Genomic DNA, 20,916 nt, shown 5'->3' with positions numbered 1-20,916 from the left:
ACTTTCACAATTCCAGTTGTCCCTTAGTTTGCATACTAGTTGATCTGCCGATACTTTCCTCTGTTGGCTACTACTTCCTGAAAAGTGGGCATTATGGGTGATGAAAAGGAAGTGCAGAATAGTCCTGTCCCCCCCCCCTAGACATCAAAGGGGTCTAGTCCCGTGGCAGAGTTTGAAGAAGTGATGGTTGCTCCCTCCAGTCAAGGCCCACAGTGGGCATTGCGGGTGGAAAGGTTCTTCACAACCAGGAGGGAACATAATGATGCAGTAAAGTGATCATTATTGCTGTATAGGGCAGGCCCGGCGGTGCATAATATCTTTAGAACACTCGCCCCCATGGACAACTCGTACCAGGCAGCCAAGGTGGCCATGGACTACTACTTTAGGGTCATGGTCGGTGAAGACTATGAACCTTCTCTCCTGAAGGATGCTAAAGAGAAAGAAGGGGACACGCTGGACGCTTTTCATGTCTGTCTGAGGCAATTGGCGTTCACATGCACAATGAAGTGCGTGTGCAGCATACCTGCCTAACCCCTGGGTTTAGCCCGGAGACTCTGGGTTTTTACGCTCTTCTACGAGTCTCCAGGGAAGAGCATGGAGTGTCCGGGTTTTCCAGCATCCCCTCATGTCTCCTCACACATTCCCTCCTCTCCCCATGTCGAGCCGCTGCCCGTTTGGAGGACTTTATTTGTGTTTCATTCCTAGGCAAATACAACAAGCTGTCGGGGCCGAAAACCCCCATGCATCCAAATATTCTATGGGAAGGGAAGATCAAACAGCTCTCTCAAGGCCTTGTTTTTTTTTTGTTTTCTTTTTTGTATTTTTCATTTCCCATATGAGCTGTAGCGAGCCCTAAGGATGTCTGCTAGGGGCTCTATCACTAGAGCGAATAGTAATGGTGACAGTGGGCGGCCCTGTCGGGTGCCCCCAAGTAGTTCTAGTATGTCCGTTAAAGTGCCATTGATTCTTATCTTAGCGTAGGGGCATGCATATAATATTTGAATCCATTTAATGATGTTGGGGCCAAATCCATAATTTCATATTACCCCAAATAGGAAGGGCCAGTAGACTGTATCAAATGCTTTTTGCATATCGAGAGAGACCGCTATCCCTTGAGTTTCGGGGGGGTATTGTCGTCAGAATTTTGTGGCATCGTCTAATGTTGGTTGCTGTGGCTCTACCCACAATAAACCCAGCTTGGTCCTCATGAACCATGTAGGGCATCAATGGTGTTAATCGAGTTGCCAATATTTTTGCGAAGATCTTCGCGTCTGTATTTATTAGTGACAGTGGCCTGTACGAGCCGCATTGCTCTGGGGGTTTCCCTGGTTTAAGCAATAACGTGATTACAGCCTCCCCAGTGGTTTCGGGCAGCTCCCCTTTGTTTAAAGCTTCCCCCCACATTGCATACAGCCTGGGTACTAAAAGGTGACTGAATTCTTTATAAAATTCCGCCCCTAGGCCGTCTGTAGCAGGGGCTTTCCCATTGGGTAGTGTTTTTATTGCCTCCGCTATCTCTGCCTCAGTGATCGGACTCTCTAGAGATTCTCTAGTGGTGTCAGCTAATAGCGTCGTAGGTAATTGGGAAAGGTTTTGATCTATCTCTTCCTCAGTGGTATTGCACTGGGGGGAGTATAGTTTTCTATAGAATTCATAAAATGTTTCTTTCACCTTATTGTTATCCGTGGTCACTGTACCATCCAGTAATTTTATGCATGGTATAGTTGTCGGGCCTCTTTCACCCCTTACCATTCTGGCCAATAGTCTCCCCGGGCTTTCACTTTCCCCATATCGACGTGCCGCCGTTGGCTTGTCGAAGTAACGGATCTCTTGATCCGCTGCTTCTTTATATTCATCCAGCTTGATCTTAACCTCAGAATTTAGCTGTGATGATGGGATGTGTGCATACTAGGATTGTAAAGAGGCTATTTGTGTTTCTAAGCGTGCCAGTCTACCCCGGATATCCTTGAGGACTCCGCTTTCAGCGGATATTGAATTACCTCTTATGCAGACCTTAAATGCATGCCATAATATTGCCTGACCGGAAACAGAGCCCTCATTAATATCAAAGTATTCCTGTATTTGCTGGGCCATGGTATTTCTATAGATCAAGTCTTGCAAGGACGCAGGTTTAAATTTCCATGGTGGTCTGCTTACCGTAGTGTCAGGAATTCATAAGGTTAGCTGTATTGGCGAATGGTCAGAGTATGTTCTGGGATAGATGTGGGCATTAGTAACCCAGCTCAATACATCACTGCCCACCAACCATAGATCTATTCTAGAATGAATGTCATGCAAGGTGAGGAGTAATATGTATTTTCCCTTTTTGAGAGGTTTAGAGTTCTCCATGCATCTGTAAGGTTTATGTCGGACATGTGGACGAGTATCTTTTGTGCTGCCTTGGTGAGTATTCTTGGTTGTGTTGATGTGCGATCTAAGTGTACATCAAGGATGGTGTTAAAATCCCCGCCACATATCAGGGAGGCCGTAGGGTAGCTCGCCAGTTTTTCAAATAATGTAGAATAGAAATCGGGGTCATCGATGTTTGGACCGTATAGGTTGAGTAGGACTATTTCCCTATCATAGAGGGTGCCATGGAGCAACACTTATCTTCCCTCAGGGTCACATTCAGAGTTAATACAGGTGAATGGCAGAGTTTTGTGTACAAGAATCGCCGCCCCTCTTGCCCGGTTGGAATATGTAGTGTAATATTGGTGTGTCCCCCAGTTCGGCACAAGTTGTTTCTCTTGCTGGGGTCCTAAGTGTGTTTCTTGCAGAAAGATTATTTTGGGGCTCTGTGTTATGGTGATGTCTTAGCATAGTCTTCTATTATTGTGCTGAGTGGAACTCTGGTAAATGATGCTATGACTTGATGCTATGACATGTAAGTTCTGGAGCATTGCTTATAGAATGTTATTGCTTGACTAACCAGTCAGTTGATGTTACACTGTAGAGATGGTTGGGCGTTTCTACTACCCAGTCTTCCCTATGAGCAATAAACCATCTGTCTAACTCAAGTTGCTTGGTTCTTTGCTTCTACACTCTGCCTGTTTATATATGCTAGCATCTTCCTTCTCTTGACTTGGGATCCCAAGCCACGTACATTCCAGCTCAGAAATGTTATATTTAGCCATTACCTATGAAGTGATTGAGATCATGTGCATGATGGTCGACACATGTGGGGTTAAGCTCAACAATATGCTTTGCAGAATAGCTCATAATCACCCTCTATGTGGGCCACCTGGAGGGGGCCTTAATTTTCCTTGGTCTATTATTCATCATTCACATGCTTCTCATTATATGACTTCAGGGCTTCACGAGTCTTGTTCAATTCTAGGTTGGACGGCCAGAGCTGGAATGTGTGTTTCCACGAAGCTCGCCGCCTCTTCAGGGAACGTGAAAAAATATGCTTTGTTCTGATGCTGTATCTTTAGCCTCGCCGGATAGAGCATGGCGTATTGCACCTGACTTTCACACAATAGTTTCTTGACCCCAGTGAAGAGTCTCCTTTGCTGTTGCACCGCCAATGTGAAATCAGGAAAGATACGTATGGTGTTGGCTTCCCATCTTAGTTCTTGTTTTTCCCTGGCTGTTTTCAGTATCAGGTCTCTGTCTCTATAGTTTATCAGACGTGCAATGATTGGTCTAGGAAATGCACCAGGTGTTGGCTTTGGGGCAAGCGATCTATGTGCCAGCTCCACGATGAACATTGCCGACCATCCGGGATCTCCCAGGAGATTGCGTAGAAGATCCTCTACTGACTTTTCCATTGATCCCTTCAGTGCTTCTTCCGGCACTCCGATTATGCAGATGTTATTCCGCCGGGATCTAGCCTTCAAGTCCTCACATTTAGTTTTGATTGTGCCGAACTCTATTGCCATTGTGGGCACCGTGGTCTTCAGTGCCTCTAGTGCATCTTCTGTGACCGATATTCTTGTCTCCACCTCTGCGATGCGTGATGTAGTTTTGTGCAGTTGTGCCTTAATGGAGGCGACATTTGCTGTTATCCCATCTAATTTTTTATTAAGGGCGGAGAAGCATTGTTGCATGGCCTGAAAGACCGCCTGAGGGTCCATCATTGGTACTGGGGTGGCTGGTTGCTCTTGTGAGGGTACTTCCTTGGACATCATGGTTTCAGCTTCTTTCCGTATTGTTGTAGTGTATTTTTCGATGGCCCCTTTCCTTTTCTTGGAACCAAAGCTCTTGGGCATCGTTTTTTAAAGAAAGGTTTTCCGGGAGCTTGCCCAGCTAGTATCTCCTCCTGCTTGAGTCATGTGTCGGGTTGGCTTGGGATGGTGATTAATACCGTTATAATGGAGGGGTTTGGTTTATTGTCAAGGATGGTTCTGCGCACCTTCTCGTGCCTTCTCAGTATATGGATTAGTTCAGTTTTTAGTTGCCCCTGCGTGTTATCAGCCTTGTGTCCCTGTCAGCCTCTTCTATGATTAATTAATGCTCTTAGGGGTTAGCTCGTTGTTGAAGAGGTGGGATCTTGTCCCTATTAATTCAGCGGGAGCATGAGTTTGTTGTATCTTAGAGTACTGTCTCTTGCAGGCCTCTTTCCCCAGAGGGGGGGGCCGCCTTGTCTGCCCAGCTGCGTTATGGTTTAGATCTGCTGCGGGCGGGGATACCAATGTGCCTCCCAATACTCTGTGGCCTGTTGGGTCTGTGACCTCGTGTTCCACTTATTGCTTCATTTGGTTATCCCACTCCACAGGCTCCCGTATTGCCTATATTTAGGTCGCTCTACCCTTCTGGGTGATCCTGGTATCCTCTTCTTGTCTGCTTCTGGTAGCACCCATGGTCCTTTGGCTCCACTGGATCCCGGGATAGAGTGGCAGGGAGGTGATTAAGTGCTGTGCTTAGTGCCCATGCATTCTCCCTCCGGCGAGTTTCGTGATGAATTTTATGGGGCAGCACTGCTCCGTGGCAGTGTTTTCCATCAGGGGGAGGGCTGCCTCTCGGCAGGTGTCCGGAGTGGGGGCTCCGACCTGTTGCTGGTATGGCCAGTTGTCACACTGGGCCGCGGGCCCCGGCGCCACGGGTAGGGGCCCACCCGGATGGTCGTTGGGGGGAGAGTGACTTCTCGCGCCCCCCCCCTACTCTCCAGTGTCTGTAGGTGCGGTTTGCATGGCTCCGGACACCAGGGAGTGCTCGTGATGTTATTGACTCTATCTCCGGGCCCCCACCAGTGTCTGATGCTGTGGGCGCAGCACTCATGGGACCGGCTGCTGCAGAGGGGGCCCGATGGCGCGTGTCCTCTCTCTCCTACCTTGCAGGCGTCGGTTCCCAACGGGTCTCGGGTTCGGCTCCCCTCCGGGTCTGGCCGATGTGTTGCTGCAGTCAGCGGGCGCTTAACAGGGATCGGAGAGCCCACGACTTCCATGTACAGCTAGGCTCACTGTCCGTCTCTGGGCCCTCTCGTGGAATTGACGCCGGGCTCCTCCCTCTGCTCCGCGGCGTGCCGCAGAGCTGTCTCCCACGATCCGCGTAGGAGCGTTTCTTCGATGCAACTCCGGGACCACGCAATCAATCGTGCCCAAACTTTGCATGAGTGATCGGGCAATCATGCAGCACGTTTCCTCTGGCTATCATTCAGAACGGCTCTGTCTGGTGGTCATATGGCATTGCGGCCCAGAATGTCGCCGGAGCTCACACAAGAGCGACCATTTCCTCTCGTGCGCAACAGCGCCCCCCCTCACGGCCTTGTTTAATTGTGCTTTCCTATTTGTGATGGTAGCGCAAACTGTATTAATATGGGCACTCTCATTTAAAAATGAAAATTACACTTTAGCCCTGTGCGCCGCAACAGAAACTTCCACATCACTACCCCCTTGCGAAGGTGTGGGTGTAGCATTGCAAACGTGTGGTGGGCGTGGCCTTGCAGTGACGTAGATCTTTGGGTTTTTCATTTTGGAATGTAGGCAGACATGGGATGCAGGTAATAGAGGGCTGCTAATCTGAGCCAGGAATGCCTGATGAGGATCCTGGAGCGATGGCATTGCAATGAACGGGCCACCATGATGTAGCTCAAATGGATACAACGCTGAAGTCCCTGCACCAAAATCAAGGACCACTGACCAACAGCCAGAGCAGATGCACCACCACCGTCATCAAGCATAGATCCTCATGCAGGGTCCTGCCCAGCAGAGGGTCCCAGCATGCAGAAGGTGCAGGAAGCACAACCATTTTGCAGGCAGTGTAGATCCCAATTTCCAAAACAACGACCCAGAGGCAGGCCAAATGTGGCTGGAGGGAGTGATAAAGTGACACACAGCGACAAACCACCTGCAGATCAAGGGACTTAATCATAAGGAGAAGAAAAATAAGTATTATTAATCTGCACTGTCCTGTGTGCAGGACGGAAGTGGCACAGACAATCAAGTTGCTCAGTAACCATTGAAGGGGGAAGACACACTGGCCCTCGCAGCCACTAGTGCATCAGTTAAAGTCATGGCGCTATACAATTTCAAGCTGCTGTGAAAAGCAAAACCATTACGTCTCACAAAGGTCAAGATGTTGATCTTAGGCGATCCAAGCGACCCCGCTGGAAGGGACATTCGTAGCAGACGTTCCCTATGTCCAGAAATGGATAAACTCTAGATTCTGCATCAGCAGCATACGTGAGGACATTCTGCTAGGATGTGAACTTCGCATTTGGAGACCTATGTCCAGGAAGTGGCTAGGTTGGTAAATGGGCTCGTGAAGATGTTACAAGGAGTAGGGTGTTTGAAGGAGCCGCCCATAAAGCTCCACATTGACAAAACTACACAACCAGCGGATCTCAAACACAGAAGGGTGCCATTCCACCTCTGAAAAAGAAAGCAAGCGAGAATGGGAGAATTTGGTACTTAAGGATATAACTGGGAAGGTAACCAGCCCTACAGCCAGGGGCTCGCCCATTGTGATCACCACCAACCGAAGCTGCCTGGATCCGTTCGCATCTGCATGGGCATACGCCGCCCAAACAAGGTCATAGAAAAACAGAGGCATACGGCCCCACTATTGATGATGTGGTTGTGGCTGTCCAGGGGGCAGCATTATTTTCGAAATTAGATTTGAACCACTGATACCATAAAGGGGTCCTGCACCCTGAATCATGGCGTACCACGACATTAACCAACCGTCAATGGCTGTTCCAATATAAGATACTAAGCCTTCTCCCGTAGCAGCGGTTTTCCAGCACCCTGTTAGGAGAGTGCTGGCATGGATTTCTAGTGGTGTTTAATATAAGTGATGATATCTTGTTATATGCTTCCACTTACAAATATACTGGCTCAGTTGCAAGAACAGCGGTGACCCTTCACAGGGAGAAGTGTGAATTCCTCTGCAAGAGGTTGCAATTCTTTGGCTGTGTGTTTCAAGCAGCAGGTCTTTCGGCTGACCCTAAAAAGTCAGAGATATTATTTTAGTCCCAACGCCGAAGAACGCTCCAGGGTGAGGAGTTTTGTTGGACTGGTCACCTGCTCCGGGTGGTTCATCAGAAATCTGGCTACTTTGCCAGGACTGCTGCACCACCAGACAAAGAGGGACTCGGCATGGGAGGAAACAGCATTTCAAGACATCAAGAGGGCATTAACGGAACATGCCACTATGGTATTCCTTGACCCTGCATGCCAGGCGGAAATACTGGTGGATACAAGCAGATTCGGAGTAGATGCCTTTCCGAAAAGGATCAAAATGGCCGGGTACTCTCCATTGTATATGCCAGAGGGGCTCTTCCTGGGGCAGAGCAATGATATTCCCAAATCGATAGAGAGGCCCTCGCTGTCCTGTGGCGGGGCTGGCATCATCACGTTTAAAAATATGGCAAACCAGTTGCAGTAGTGACTTACCACAAAGCGTTGATCCCCCTAATGTCGGGCTCTGTGTTACACCCTCCTGCAAGGATTGCGAAGTAGAGCCTGTAACTTCAGGATTATAATGTGACTATCCCCTACAGGCCAGGTAGTCATAACCCAGCGGACGATCTCTCACGTTCTCCCAGAGACAGAGCATAAGGACAGGACATGAGACATGGGAGAATTGGGAGCTGATGAACATGTATGCACGGTTGCAGAAGCAGCCATTCCTAAATTAGCGACACCGCAAGACCTGGCAGATGCCTCAGCAGCAAACACATGTTTCAGGATGGTCCTCGAGACTGATGGGAGCGGGGGCTGGAAAGATCTTCTGCCTCCACTGAATTGGTGCACGGCAGAGGCCAAAGCATTGTTGCAGAGCCAGCATGAACTCTCCATATCGCTGCAGGGCTACTTCTAAGTGATGTGTGCATCTCAGTACCACCATCCCATTAAGGCCATCACTGCTCCATGAAAATTAAGGCGATGCTGAGAGAGAAGGCTATGTTCCCCACCTACAAGCCCAGGTGGAAGAAAGGCTACAGAAGTGTGTGTGGTGTCAGGCTGCTGCTCCATCAATGCACCCTCCACTGTTTGAATCTTCAACTGGGAGCAACAACCCGTGGATGCATCTGAGTCTGAGTATGGATTTTGGCACCATCAACACAGACTGGCATTTGCTGTGGATGATAGCTCAGTGGTCACGCTATTCAGAGGTTAACTTCATATGCTCGACATCAGCAGAGGATGTTATTCCAGCTCTGGCGAAAGTATTTGCCGCACATGGTCAACCAGAGGAGAAGAAGAGAGAATATAACACGCCCCCCCCACCTTTTCAGGGGAGATAGTGGTAAGATGTTTTGGCAATACGGGCACATTACACCAGTGTGGCCGTGAGCTAATGGAGAAGAGGAGCGCTTCATGCACACTTTCAGTAAAGTGCAAGGCCAAGGTCACGGCATCCCAACAACCGCCCCATGCGTCTACAGGAGTAGCCCCGGCTGAAGCACTCTGGGGAAATGTCTGATAGGGATTATGCCATTGCACAGGTCAAGTGAGTGTTAGAACATTGAGAGCCATGCGATCAGGAACAGGCAACTGTCAAAGTGCCAGGGAAAGTCTCAGGTGGCGCAATCATGAGTTCACTGATCTGAATGGAGGGGATTACATATTAGCCAAGAACAGGAAACCCTGTAACAGGCTAAGTTTATGGTTTGTGCCTCAACCTTGAGAAGTTACTGAAGTAAAAATGCTCCATGAGATTCCCAAACTATTCCCAGAAGCTCCCGTTTTTTTAGATGCCGTTTGTCAGCTGGAGGTCTCCCTTGTGACAGGAAAGGAGGAGATGAATGCATGGCTCAGGGGCCATCTCACGGCTTTTGGTACCTGGAAGTCGGAGACGCAGAAGGCCAATATATGCAGTGCCTGAGGCCTCTGGCTCCAAGGAACGGATCCCAGGGTCTGTAGTGACCTCCAAGCCCATCAGGTATCCCATGTAATCACACGCTTAGTACTCAGAGGTTTCTAAGCGCGACCTGGGGTTTGAACTTGTTTTGCTTCACGTTATCTTGCTTCCAAGGGAAGCACGTTGCCCCTGAGCTATCCTCCTGCTAACAGAAAGGTCTGCACCAAGAAGTTTCAGCGACAAACGACCTGATTCATGGAACTTTTAGCATGATGCAAAGTCACTTTGCACTGCCAACAAACTCCCTGATTCACAGAGCGGTGCAAAGTGCAAGTGCAAGCGCTAAATGCAAAGTCAGTGCAAAGTCACCGCTCTGTGAATCAGGGGGTTTGTTCGCAGCGGAAAGTCATTTTGCACCGTGCTAAAAAAAATCCATGAATCAGGCACTATATATGGAACCAGTGAGAGGTGGTGTAACTTGAAGAGGAATAGGAGAGGGGAGCGAAATTGTTCAAGATTTCTGTTGGCTGCTGGTTGGGCTGATTTTTCTTATTATAATGGAGGGATGTTATGATACGACACGCATTATGCATGTTAAGAGGGGTGATGTACTTAACATCATCCTGCAACCTCAATAAAGAGGCCGGCCCATGCCTAGGGCGGGGGCATTTGCCAGCAAAACGATTGGCCTCATTAAAAGGTTGGCGTATTTGCACCGCCGAAATACGCGTTTGGTGGACGAAAAGGTTGGAGGAAAAGGTCTTACCTCCACCCCACCGGCAAACTTGTAGTTGTCTGGTGTGGTAACGTGCTGGTATACGTAATTTCCGCTGTGCCACTACTTCTCGGCGCACATCAGCAGCCCCTGCATCACACTGGGATCGCCTCCGTTGCAACACCCTCCATCACAGCCTTGCTGCTTGTCTGCTCTATCGCTTCCTTCAGAATCCCTCCCCTTCCACACGACCTTCCCTACCTACCAACTGTTCTTAAAATACCCCTCAATCTTCTGTAACCCTCAGAGTTTCTCATTCCCTCCACTCTTTAACTCATTGACAAAGAATCACGCGTGGCACTGAAATGCATACGCACGTTGCAATGAGCGTGCACGGTTGTGCTGCTCAGCAGGTGGGCGAATTCACAAAGTGAGTATGAAGAAGGTGTGCGTGTCACACAGGGTTGCCTCTTGTGTAGGACTCGATATTGAGCACACAGGTAAGCATGGCGGGTGGGCAACTTTATTATCAAAGGATTACACGGTTTTGCAGGACACTTTAGAGGCACAGATGCCCTAGAAGCAGGTTGCAGTCCCACACAGCGTCTTTCACGCCCCTATTCCCTTGGAAATAGTAGAGTGAAATGTCGTTTTAACAAATACACAGCACAAAAATAAGAAAACCAAAACACTGTACGACCACTAGACAGGGCACTGACCTCCTCCAGGCGGGTTGGGTTTCCTATTTTGCATATATATATTGATATCAGAAGTGATGTCACAGAAAACCAAATTATAACGAGTGCAACCAGTTTTTGGCAGCCGAGGGCATCATGGGAAGTGACATTACAAGAAGTTACAAGCGACTTACAACCGTGTTTAACATATGAATAGTCCATTGTATTACATACGGAGCAACTCTATAGTCTAGAAAACCATGAGCAGGACTTCTTTAATAGCAAAAGATACAAATGGAAAGATTTCCCGTTTTGCCCAGAATCACACATTTTGTTCAAGCAGTGAAGCCACGATTTAGCCCCAGTCTACGATTTAATCACCTGACCACATATCTCCCTAGCTTTAGTTCATATAAATATGTGTTAAGGTTTGGGTTCCACGAGCTTAAACATTAGGTCGATTCATAGTATGACTTCAAAAGTGCACAATCGTTAAAGAAACATGGCAAGCAAAACAATATGGCTATAGCTTTATTTTCCACATCATGCAAGGAAGGTTCAGCAGCGTCATGTAATGTGAGCATAAACAAATACCCCATGGGTTTTAATACTGCACTCATGTCACACAGCATGCAGAGGCGTGCTCCCTCCCCCCCCACCAAAGGCATCTCTGAAGGCCCTCCCTCCTCAATGGCGCCCTCACTGCTCTGTCTGGGCGTCGGCCTCTAGAAATAACCCATATTAGCCAATAGAGCTAAGACCCTGATTTACAGGCCACACTTGGGGAACTATCCTGCAAAAGCGTTAGCCCCGACCGAGTGAGTACTGGGGATGCTTTAATCTTGCAGGCAGTCAAGCAACGCTGGGACTGTTCCTCATCCCAAAAAGGATGATGCGAGGGACACAGGACACAGAACATAAAAACAGGACTGATGGATACTCTACATCTAAGTGTTCAATCTTGCACATCCTCAAATGTAGCGTGTCACGTGACGCTGCATGCAAAGAAAATGTGCATGGTCTCATTTATTGTCGTTTACTTATTTTATTTTGGTTCTTCAAGCAGCATAGCCAGGCACAAAAGTGCTTCAAGTCACAAAAGGAGAGACGAAGAAGGAGCCACAGTTGGAAAACAATATGGGCTGTTAAAAGATGGCAGGTCAAATGCCGGCTAGCCACACTCCGCACAGCGCTCCGCTGCTCTCGAGCTAGGCCCTCGCTTTAATTAATACAATAAATATAATAAAATATTACAGAATTGATCTCCGAATTTTGTGGCAAGAAAAAGGAAATATTGCAACACAACTGTGTACATTTTGCGGCCTTTATGCTTAATTAGGATAGTTCATGGCAGCTACTAAGCTCACAGAATTCCATTTCTAAAGCCCTCATTGTGCGCTGGATGTAACTCAATCTCTCACAAAGGTAAGTCTTTTCCAAAGATGAGGTCTGGGCACCGGGCCAGCGGTGCTCGGGGCCCGCGATATCGGAAATTGACAAGTATTTGTTGATCAGACTCATTTTAATAAGTGGCAGAGGGATCAAATATTGTTTTGCGCCTTTTTTGCAACATTAAAAAATATATTGCCCACATTTAAAATGAAAAATGTTGTGAGCGTGAAATTGCTATAGGGTTGTTGCTCTGCCAAAGATTTCTCCACTCAAGAGACACACACAGAAATATTACGATTACTATAAAAAAAAAGTTCAGAGCTGAGACCTAGGTTCTCAGGCCTCTGGGTGAGGCTTTTTTAGGCAAAGGCATGACTCGGTGGGTTAGCCTCCAGGCCCTTCTTAAGGAATCTGTAGCATTGCAGCTGCTTTTGAACGACCAGTCATTTTTTCAAAATGTTTACTTTATTGGCAGATTTTGTTTTCAGGTTATAATTGTTTAATACCAAAGAGGATTCTAAGGTGGACCAGAGATTCGAACCTGTGTTGCTCTGCATCTGTCTTGCTTCCAAGACGAGCGCACTGAGCTTTACTACCTGTGTAGTAATAGTCTGATTGGTTGTTTGGTTGTTAGTAGGGGAGCAGGTTTGTTAAATATTCAGGACCCATCTTCCGCTAGCATGTTTGTGTGACGCAGGAGGCTTTCAATTGTATCCTTAGGCTAACTGGGAGCCCACGTAGGGTTTTCCAGCCTGCACAGATATGGGTGTGTTTGCTCAGAGCAAAGGGGATCCTGGCTGTATGATTCAGAACCAATTGTAGCTGTCTGGAGGGACAAAGATTTGGAGACACCAGTTAAAATCAGTTGAAATCATTTTCTGAAGGAGCAAGTGATTGGCTAAATTGGACTTCGTGCTGGAGGTGTGTGAACACAGTGATTTTTTTCAACAGATCTCACTTGATGTGGTCTTTTTGAGAGTGTAGATCTTAGGGTAATAGTTGTGAGTTATTGAGGATGCCTAGGTTTGTAGATTTGGTTCAAGGGGTTGGAGAATCTCCAGCGTAGCAAGGCCACTGAAGTGGTGGGTATGTGGGGTCTTCATGCCAATAATAGTATTCTCAACCTTGCTGTCTTTAAACCATAGCTTCTTTTTCATTCAGTCTTGCACTGCTAGGAGACTATGTGAGATCCTTAGAAAGGAGTCAAGGTCATTGGTGGCAGTAACCAACATCTGCTTGCCATTGGCATGGGTTTGAAAAGAGTCAGTGAAGCCTGCCAGGATGGATGCTAATGGCTGCATGTACATATTAAACAGACATGGCGAGAGAGAGAGAGTGAGAGCGAGAGCAACTACTTGAAGGACTCTGCATCTAAGACCTGCCGGGTGGAAAGAAACTCTGCGCTATTGACCTGTCAGGAAGAGTTTCAGAGAAAGGACTTCATCAAATTGAGCAACGTGTCCTTTAAACCCATTGGGCCTGAAGCATGAAGATTTGCAATCGTACAAATTAGGAAATGCCCATGAGCATCTCACACTCGCTCCTCTTAATTTGTACCTGGTTCCTAAAGTCTAAATCTAGGGAAAAGGTGGACACGCTTGGAGCACTGTAAGATGTTTCTGAGCCCATATTTAGGGATTGCATTTGCACACAAGCCTCTCAAATATGCTCCAGGCGTTTCCAGATTTTAGGCTTTGTGCATCAGGTCTGTGTTGGGAGGTGTCCCCTTGCTACCCGTTTTCTCCTGCAGTAGGAGGCGAGGCCGCCGCTGCCTTATTCTTTATTTTGATCTCCATAGACTGATTACGGTTATTGGATAAAATCATAGGTCCCAATTTTGATTTCACTTCTTTCCTGTACTTTAGTGTGGACTTTAAACTTTGCACCGCTTGTGAGCGGTCTCCCATTTTACTTGGAACAAGGTGTCCAACCTCAATCCGTGCCTTGAACACAATTAAATCCAGGTAAAGGACCACAATTTACCATGGGAGAATGATTGCCCAGTACATTTAATCATTCATTGATAGCTAAATTGAGCATTAGATAAATCATGTTTTCAATATTATGTTGTTTTATAGATGATGACTATAATATTCTGGCACTATGATGTATACATTTCGCTCCTGATGAAGGTTGTGCACCCGAAACACGTAAAGTTCTGAATCAGACTTTTGGGTAATACCATTGTTTTGATTAACATTTTAGTGTATTCGATAATCTTGTCTTCAACTTCCGTAACATTCCACTGACATTGTTGTCTACAATTTACTGTCTTCATTACAGTTATAGAAAAAGTTTCCAAGTGATTATTTTAATACATTAGATAGTTGTTTTAGTTTTGACACAGGAAGGTGGACACCTTTTGACATCCTGACAATGACTGAGGTATTGGTTGTTTTGATGATTGAGAGTACTCCCAATTATCAATAGGGCAAGGTATGCGTTTTTCTCACCCCCTTTATTATTTAAATAAAGACATTCTGAAGCATTCGCCCTGTGTCTGCTAATCCTTCTGTCTCTGGACTCTCACAGCCACTATTAACAAAACATGTTCCAATGTCTGCATTATGCATATTAAAAAGAAAGGGAGCCAGAATGCATCCCTGGCGTAGACCCTGTTTGCTAAGTATCCACACCGAGAAGAGCCCGCTTGATCAAGCCTCAACTTTATCCTGGTATTTGAGTGTAATTTGATCAATAAATCAAGCAGGGCCTCAGGACAACCGCCTCTTTGCAATTCGGACCATAGTTCTTAACGGTTGACACAATGGAATGCTTTACTATCTAAAAGGGCCATATAGAGATTACGCCGATAATTGCCTACCTGTTTTGGTAGGAAATTAGAAAGCCATTCAAAAGAAGTGTTAATACCCTTCATAAAACCTGACTGATCCACTTCAAAGACAACTCTACGAGCAGTCGATTACGCCGATAATTGCCTACCTGTTTTGGTAGGAAATTAAAAAGCCATTCAAAGAAGTGTTAGTACCCTTCATAAAACCTGACTGATCCACTTCAAAGACAACTCTACGAGCAGTCAGTTAATGACCGCAAAATAAAAGTACACTGCCTTTTATTCTTACAGGTATGAAGAGCTGTGTGGAATTCCCTCTGCCTTGTCACTCGATACCACCATACTCCCAATAATGTTTCACCTGCGTTCTGACTGCCATAGTCAGGGGAAGCCCCTGTTACCTTCCTGGGGTTCTTCCCGTCGTCTGCATTGGTGTGGCAGCATGTGCTGTGATGGGCCAACATTTGAGTAAGTAACTTGATTCTTAGCTGGATTAGTACCTTTAACTCCTTAACTCTTTTTAAAAAACTTTTCTCACTTCCTTTTCAACCCTGCAGACAGTGGTCGTAGCTTCTGCCAGTCCTCGTTACACTCTTGCAGGAGTGGGGAGCCTCTGGGCACCATAGTCGGGAGCAATCCTCCCAATTACCCTTTTTCTATCCTAGTTGCCCAATGCCAGGTCAAACAGCTACTAAAGCAGTGGGTTCTGCCAGCGCAAGTGCACCTCCAGAGGATCCTCCAATAGCTGCACACCCGCAGTGCTACGACCACAAACAATCACAAGCTATCATGGGGTGGTGGTGGGGCTGGTAGTAGGGATATGGCCCTGCTGGTGGATTGTGTCACTGGCGCAGTATGAATGTATGGCAGAAGTGATTATGCAGGCTGGGAGTTTAAGGACTGTAGGATTGAGGGCACCTTGTGGTGGTGTGTCAGGTGACCGGAAGGTGTGAGGACACGCCCTCATTTCCGTCTCCACCGCTGGAGGCTGTTGTGGAGGAAGGGTTCCTGGAAGCTGACATGTGTGCCTTAGGACTAGACAGACACTATCAGACCATGCTTTAATTTCATGTGCCTGTGCTGTGGTACCGAGCAACCCTGCTTTGGCACTCCACTTTATTGTGTATAGGCGCGTTATAAATGCCATATCATATCATATCTTGCAAGTGTTGAATATTATAGTGCTTTCCTGCCCCTCACAGCCTTTCCTTCCTTCAAGCTAAAGTGGTTTTAGGCCCTTAAAAGGTAGGCACTGTCCAGGCCTAGGGTCAGGATGTTTCATGTCCCACCTGAATGCTGAAAGGGTGTCTGTGCCTGTCTTGCCTTGCATGGGTTCAGGGATCTCAGACTCTTTCTCCTCCGGTACATCTGCTGTCTCTTGTGCCTGTTGCCGCTCCGTCTCTTCCAGCACATCCAGCTGCACCCTCTCATTGCCTGTCGCCAATGGTGTGAAGTGAAATAAAACATTTTTGAAAGGGCAAAACTGGAAAAAAACTATTTAGAAAGACTCGGTGACTGCTCTGAGTCGCTATTCTAAATCGAACTGGCAGGCCCTGCAGGGGCTGACGGGAGCAGCTGGGCCGCAAAGGAAGATGGACATGGTGGTCCTTCAAAATACGGAATAATCACATGGAACCCTCTCGAATAGCCCAACGACTCTTCTTCTGCATCTCCTTGTGCCACCATCATCTCCTCTCCAACTCAAAAGCTGATTGAGGCATGGTTGAGCAACATGTCTACTGTGTTGCCACCAACTTGCAACGTCCTCCAAACATATCAAGGCAACTATTGCAGTCCAGTGCTATCCAGACACATCCACCGCCTCTGGCACAGTCTCTCTGCACCCGTCCACCTCCTCCACCTCTACCTCGACCACCACCCCAGCTTTCTCCTGTGGAAGTGGCAAATCCTTCTTTGTCAATCATGCCTCATTCATCTCCTCCTCCTGTGGAAGTGAAAACCCCTCATTTGTCAGCCCTGCCAGCTCTCCTTCCTGAGCTGTCCCCTTATGACTCTTCCACCTCAGCTAACACCTGCTGTGGCTGTGGGTGTCTGCCACCTACCCTCAGAGGCACAGCAGCCACACTGTTCTCCTGAAAGACCTGGCAATTCGCATTGTTGTCCTCTGAGAAGGCAACCTCCTCTTCCTTCTCCACCTCTCCCAAATACAACACCTTACTCTACTTCATCATTCCTGTGCTTTTTAAAGGACAAACACTAGACAAAGACAACAAAGACCAGTGACTATCGAAGGCAATCTAATGGATTCACACAGGTTTCCTGGACACACAAAGCATGGCGACTGAAACACAGGAAGGATTCACGGGTTCACGCACAAATGAGAAGGTTAAATGATTAAAATGAGTTAAAGGCAAGGTAAAGATGATGGAAGTCACACAAGGCCCCGTAGAAAAAACACACAGCCTAATGGGATTAGGAATGCAAAAGGGAAAGGAGATTTTAAATGAATGTGCTTTTTAAGATGGGTTGGTAGATAAAGCTGCAGGAAAAGACGGGAATATTTCTGTGGTGCTTTTTTTTAATGAGCAAATGAAAAGGTCAAAAATGGGCCCCTAATAAACACACATCTAGACAAAAAGGGGGAGAGAGGGATAAAAACGCACACAAATCGAACACAGTGGCCAACCTTTTCCCCAAACTCCTCCAAAATCCTCCAGAACTCCGCAACAACACAAGTTGTGGTGATGCCGTGTACACTCCTGGATGTAGAGCTTAACCAATCCCAAAAAGAGAAAGTGAAAGTGATCTGGCGTCTGATCCCGCCGGAAGATTTGCTAGTGCTGACTGGCTTGGCGCACAGGGCCCAGCTAGCCAGAATGCGCTGAAGGGGGTTGGGCACCGTTCAATCCTACCGCCATGTCCAGCTGGTTCCCGCTGGAACATGGAATTAAGAGGGCCGCAGTCACTTGTGAGCAAGGCTGGGAAGCACCTTAGGCAGACTTACTCCAGATGTGTGAGGGGAGACCTTGGCAGTTTTTCATGGCGCATGACGTTAGGGACACATTCACGGAGAAAAAACCATTGCGTGCCTCACCACTTGAATGTGTAGGCTGGTTCCTGAGTGGATCAAACTTTAGCTGTCGTGCTATTGAGAACATCTAGCACATTTCTATTATGAGTAGAGCACAACCAGGCAGGGTTGGACTGGGACAAGAAATAGGCCTGGACACCCAAGAAAAAGTGGCCCAACCCTTGCCTCAAAAAGGTGGCCACCCCTCGCCTCACGGCCCTTGACTTCTAATGACACCACCGGAAGTGATTTTTGACCCCACCCGAAAGTGACATCCCGGGAAGCCATGAAACACGACCTTTCACCCCTTGACAAAACAGGAAGTGGTATCAAATAACATTGTTCCTAAATACACTACGAAAAATATGGTTATGATTTCACTAATGTGATATACATTTAACACAAGAATGGATCACCATATGTATCATTAATATCTGTGTGTGTAGATCCATATTGTCAAATTACTGTGAATGCAAGATCTCCTATCATTAGTATTATGTTGAAAGATGTATTAATTGAGCTAATCAATTTCAGTGGTTCGTCGTAAAAGAGACATATTTGCCTGGCAGGCCACAAGCTGTCACCATCATTGGGGATTTGTTAGTGTGTCTAGGGGGCATTTCACTATCAGTAAGGGCACTGTGAGATTGGTGAGAGCAAGGAATTGCCTCTGGTCAGATCACTACAAACCCCAGCCGCCTCCCTGTATTGGCTTCACCATATCCTTTACTAGAATCTTATACAATTCTGGGTGAGGGTATCAAGGGGAATGATTTATGTTACTCTCAACCCAGCTAGGACAAAGATAGCCAGGAGATTCTAAATATTGCCAGCATTTTTATTCTCCGATCTGGCATTGACAGATCCAAGTCTGATGTTCAATTTTGGGAGGATGCTTCATGAGTTGTGGAGCCGAGGGACATATTTAGCCATCACTTTAAAAATTACCAATGGGAGGGGTAACTCTAGGTGGGAGTGTACAAATCAATGTTCATAAAGCATTAACATGGACCCATGTCTGAAATACTGAGAGGAGGGCGTGAAGGGATCATGTGATCAGGAGGCAGACCTTAGAAGCCCTGACCAATGGGTGACATGGAGATAGTGAGAGACATATCTAACCATCACAGGTTATGTTGGAGGGCCTATGAGATCTTGAAATCTTGAACAGAAGTAAGCAGTAGTGTGGGAGTTAGGAGGGTGAACGTGAGAACTGTAGCGAGAATGTGAGCGGGAGCTTGGAGAGTAAATTGCTGTGCGGTGCAGCCAAGTCTTTTTTTTATCTTTCTTTATTGTTTACAGAAGAAAGTATAACCAAATGCATCAATGAACATCTCAAACAATGTAATCCTAAAGTTATAAACTCCTTCCAAATGTAGTTACATCAAGACAATTCAAATTTCACAGAAGTACACATTACATGAATCAGAACTCAATTCAACTTTTCCCAAACATGTTTGTTCCAACAATCAAATCAACCAAGCGTATAAGACAACAAGACAAGAAAAACAAACAACGGGCAATGGGTAAAAGAAAGAGAATTTTTTAAAAAAAAAAATGTATTGCCCAGATGTCCTCTCAGCAATTCAATTGATCTGCAACCACTTACAAATCAATCAAATATTCACCCAGCATACAAGCTGTTAAAGGGCACCCACAGATCTAAATAACTGTCCTCCTGATCTTGCCTTAAAAAACATAATTTTCTCAAACTCAGATAGCATCATTACATCACTCACCCAATTCTCCAACTGCAGCTTTTCCCTTGTCTCCCACACAGAGCCCATAAAGGACACCGATAACAGCCTCCGGGGGGCCTATAACCTAAGCCCAGAAAGACCTTAGAGGCGGGGAAGAAATTCCTGTTGGTAATTGTTTTCGGTATGCCCAATGGCAAGGGGGAAACACAGTTCTTGCCTAGTAGGCACTGGCTCCGTTTGCACCCAGCAAGAGGAACATCACAATTGCACCAAGAAGCCATCAGCGACAAGCTAATAAAATGTGCTAATGAGTTCTATACATCCTCCGACTGTGAGAAGTTTAGGAACATGCGAACAGGGGTCTGAATCAATGGAACTGTGTTTTTTGTTGAAATGGAGCTGGAGTAAGACACAGACACTAGATTGCTTTAAGATTACATCCTTGGAATTTTGGACTCTTGGTTAAGCCTCCATCCTTATACTGTTGGGTTTAAGAGATAAGCCTTTTGGAGTTATAGTTAAAACCCTTTGGTGAAGTAGGGGATTCATAAACGAACACCTAAGTACCTACGACAATGGAAACCTTGCGCCTCAATGTTACACAACAGGTTCATGCCCCAAACCTAGATCTGTATTTCACTACCTCGTCTTTCTGCCTCTGCCCACTGCACTGCAACACCAATCTGCCATACATTTGTTATCCTTCCATTGCACCGTGCTCTAACCCAGCCCTGGTGACAGACAGTAAACTGTTTCATTGCGTTCTTTGTGTGAGGCGTTTCCGCCCCAGGCCCTCACGTGACAAGGCGCGGCATTGCCGAGAAGCAATGAAGTGATTACGGCATTCAGTCTTTTTTCTGCTCGAGCCGTCCTGTGCGCATGATGTTACGCCAATGGAGATGGGTGGCGAGATGGAAGGGCGTGGCTGCGAATGTGTGCATTGGAAGTGCCGAGAGCATTAAGAAGAAGAGCACAGCCACAGGGACGTATGCCTAGGGTCTCTGACGCTGCGTACCAAAACCGTGCTGCGCCACAGCATGGCTTCTTCTTTAAAATATGTTTGATAGTGTTTAAGTTCACAGAACTTTACGCATACTATTACAAATTTTAAGTGTACATCAAATAAAACATCACTACCTAGACATTAAAACATATAATAAAAGAACCAAACACACTTGTTGTATAGAGGTGCATTTTCCCATAGTCACTTTTTCCTTAAATCCATATTGTTACAGATCTTTCAGAGAAAGGAAAAATAGGGGCAAACGCCCTTCGATTGCTGTTATACATTCTCGGGGTCCAATAGAGTTGTCCTAAACCAACATCTGCAAAGGGCCATATTTGGTCTTTAGTCTGTAGCA

General features: G+C 46.6%; 1 long non-coding RNA gene across 1 annotated transcript in view; it reads right to left on the bottom strand.

Annotated features, from left to right (window-relative positions):
- LOC138515488 (uncharacterized) overlaps positions 1-20,334 on the bottom strand; it is a 102,423-nt gene extending 82,089 nt beyond the window's left edge. The window contains exon 1 of the long non-coding RNA XR_011282024.1: positions 20,199-20,334. This is a non-coding gene — a long non-coding RNA (uncharacterized lncRNA). The remainder of the gene's footprint in view (positions 1-20,198) is intronic.
- Between the last annotated feature and the right edge of the window lie 582 nt (positions 20,335-20,916).

The sequence above is a fragment of the Ambystoma mexicanum genome, chromosome 6q (genome assembly GCF_040938575.1).
Source record: "Ambystoma mexicanum isolate Mex_15411 chromosome 6q, UKY_AmexF1_1, whole genome shotgun sequence".
NCBI classification, from domain to species: domain Eukaryota; kingdom Metazoa; phylum Chordata; class Amphibia; order Caudata; family Ambystomatidae; genus Ambystoma; species Ambystoma mexicanum.
The sequence above is the reverse complement of the archived record's forward strand: the minus strand, read 5'-3'. Positions and strand labels throughout refer to the sequence as shown.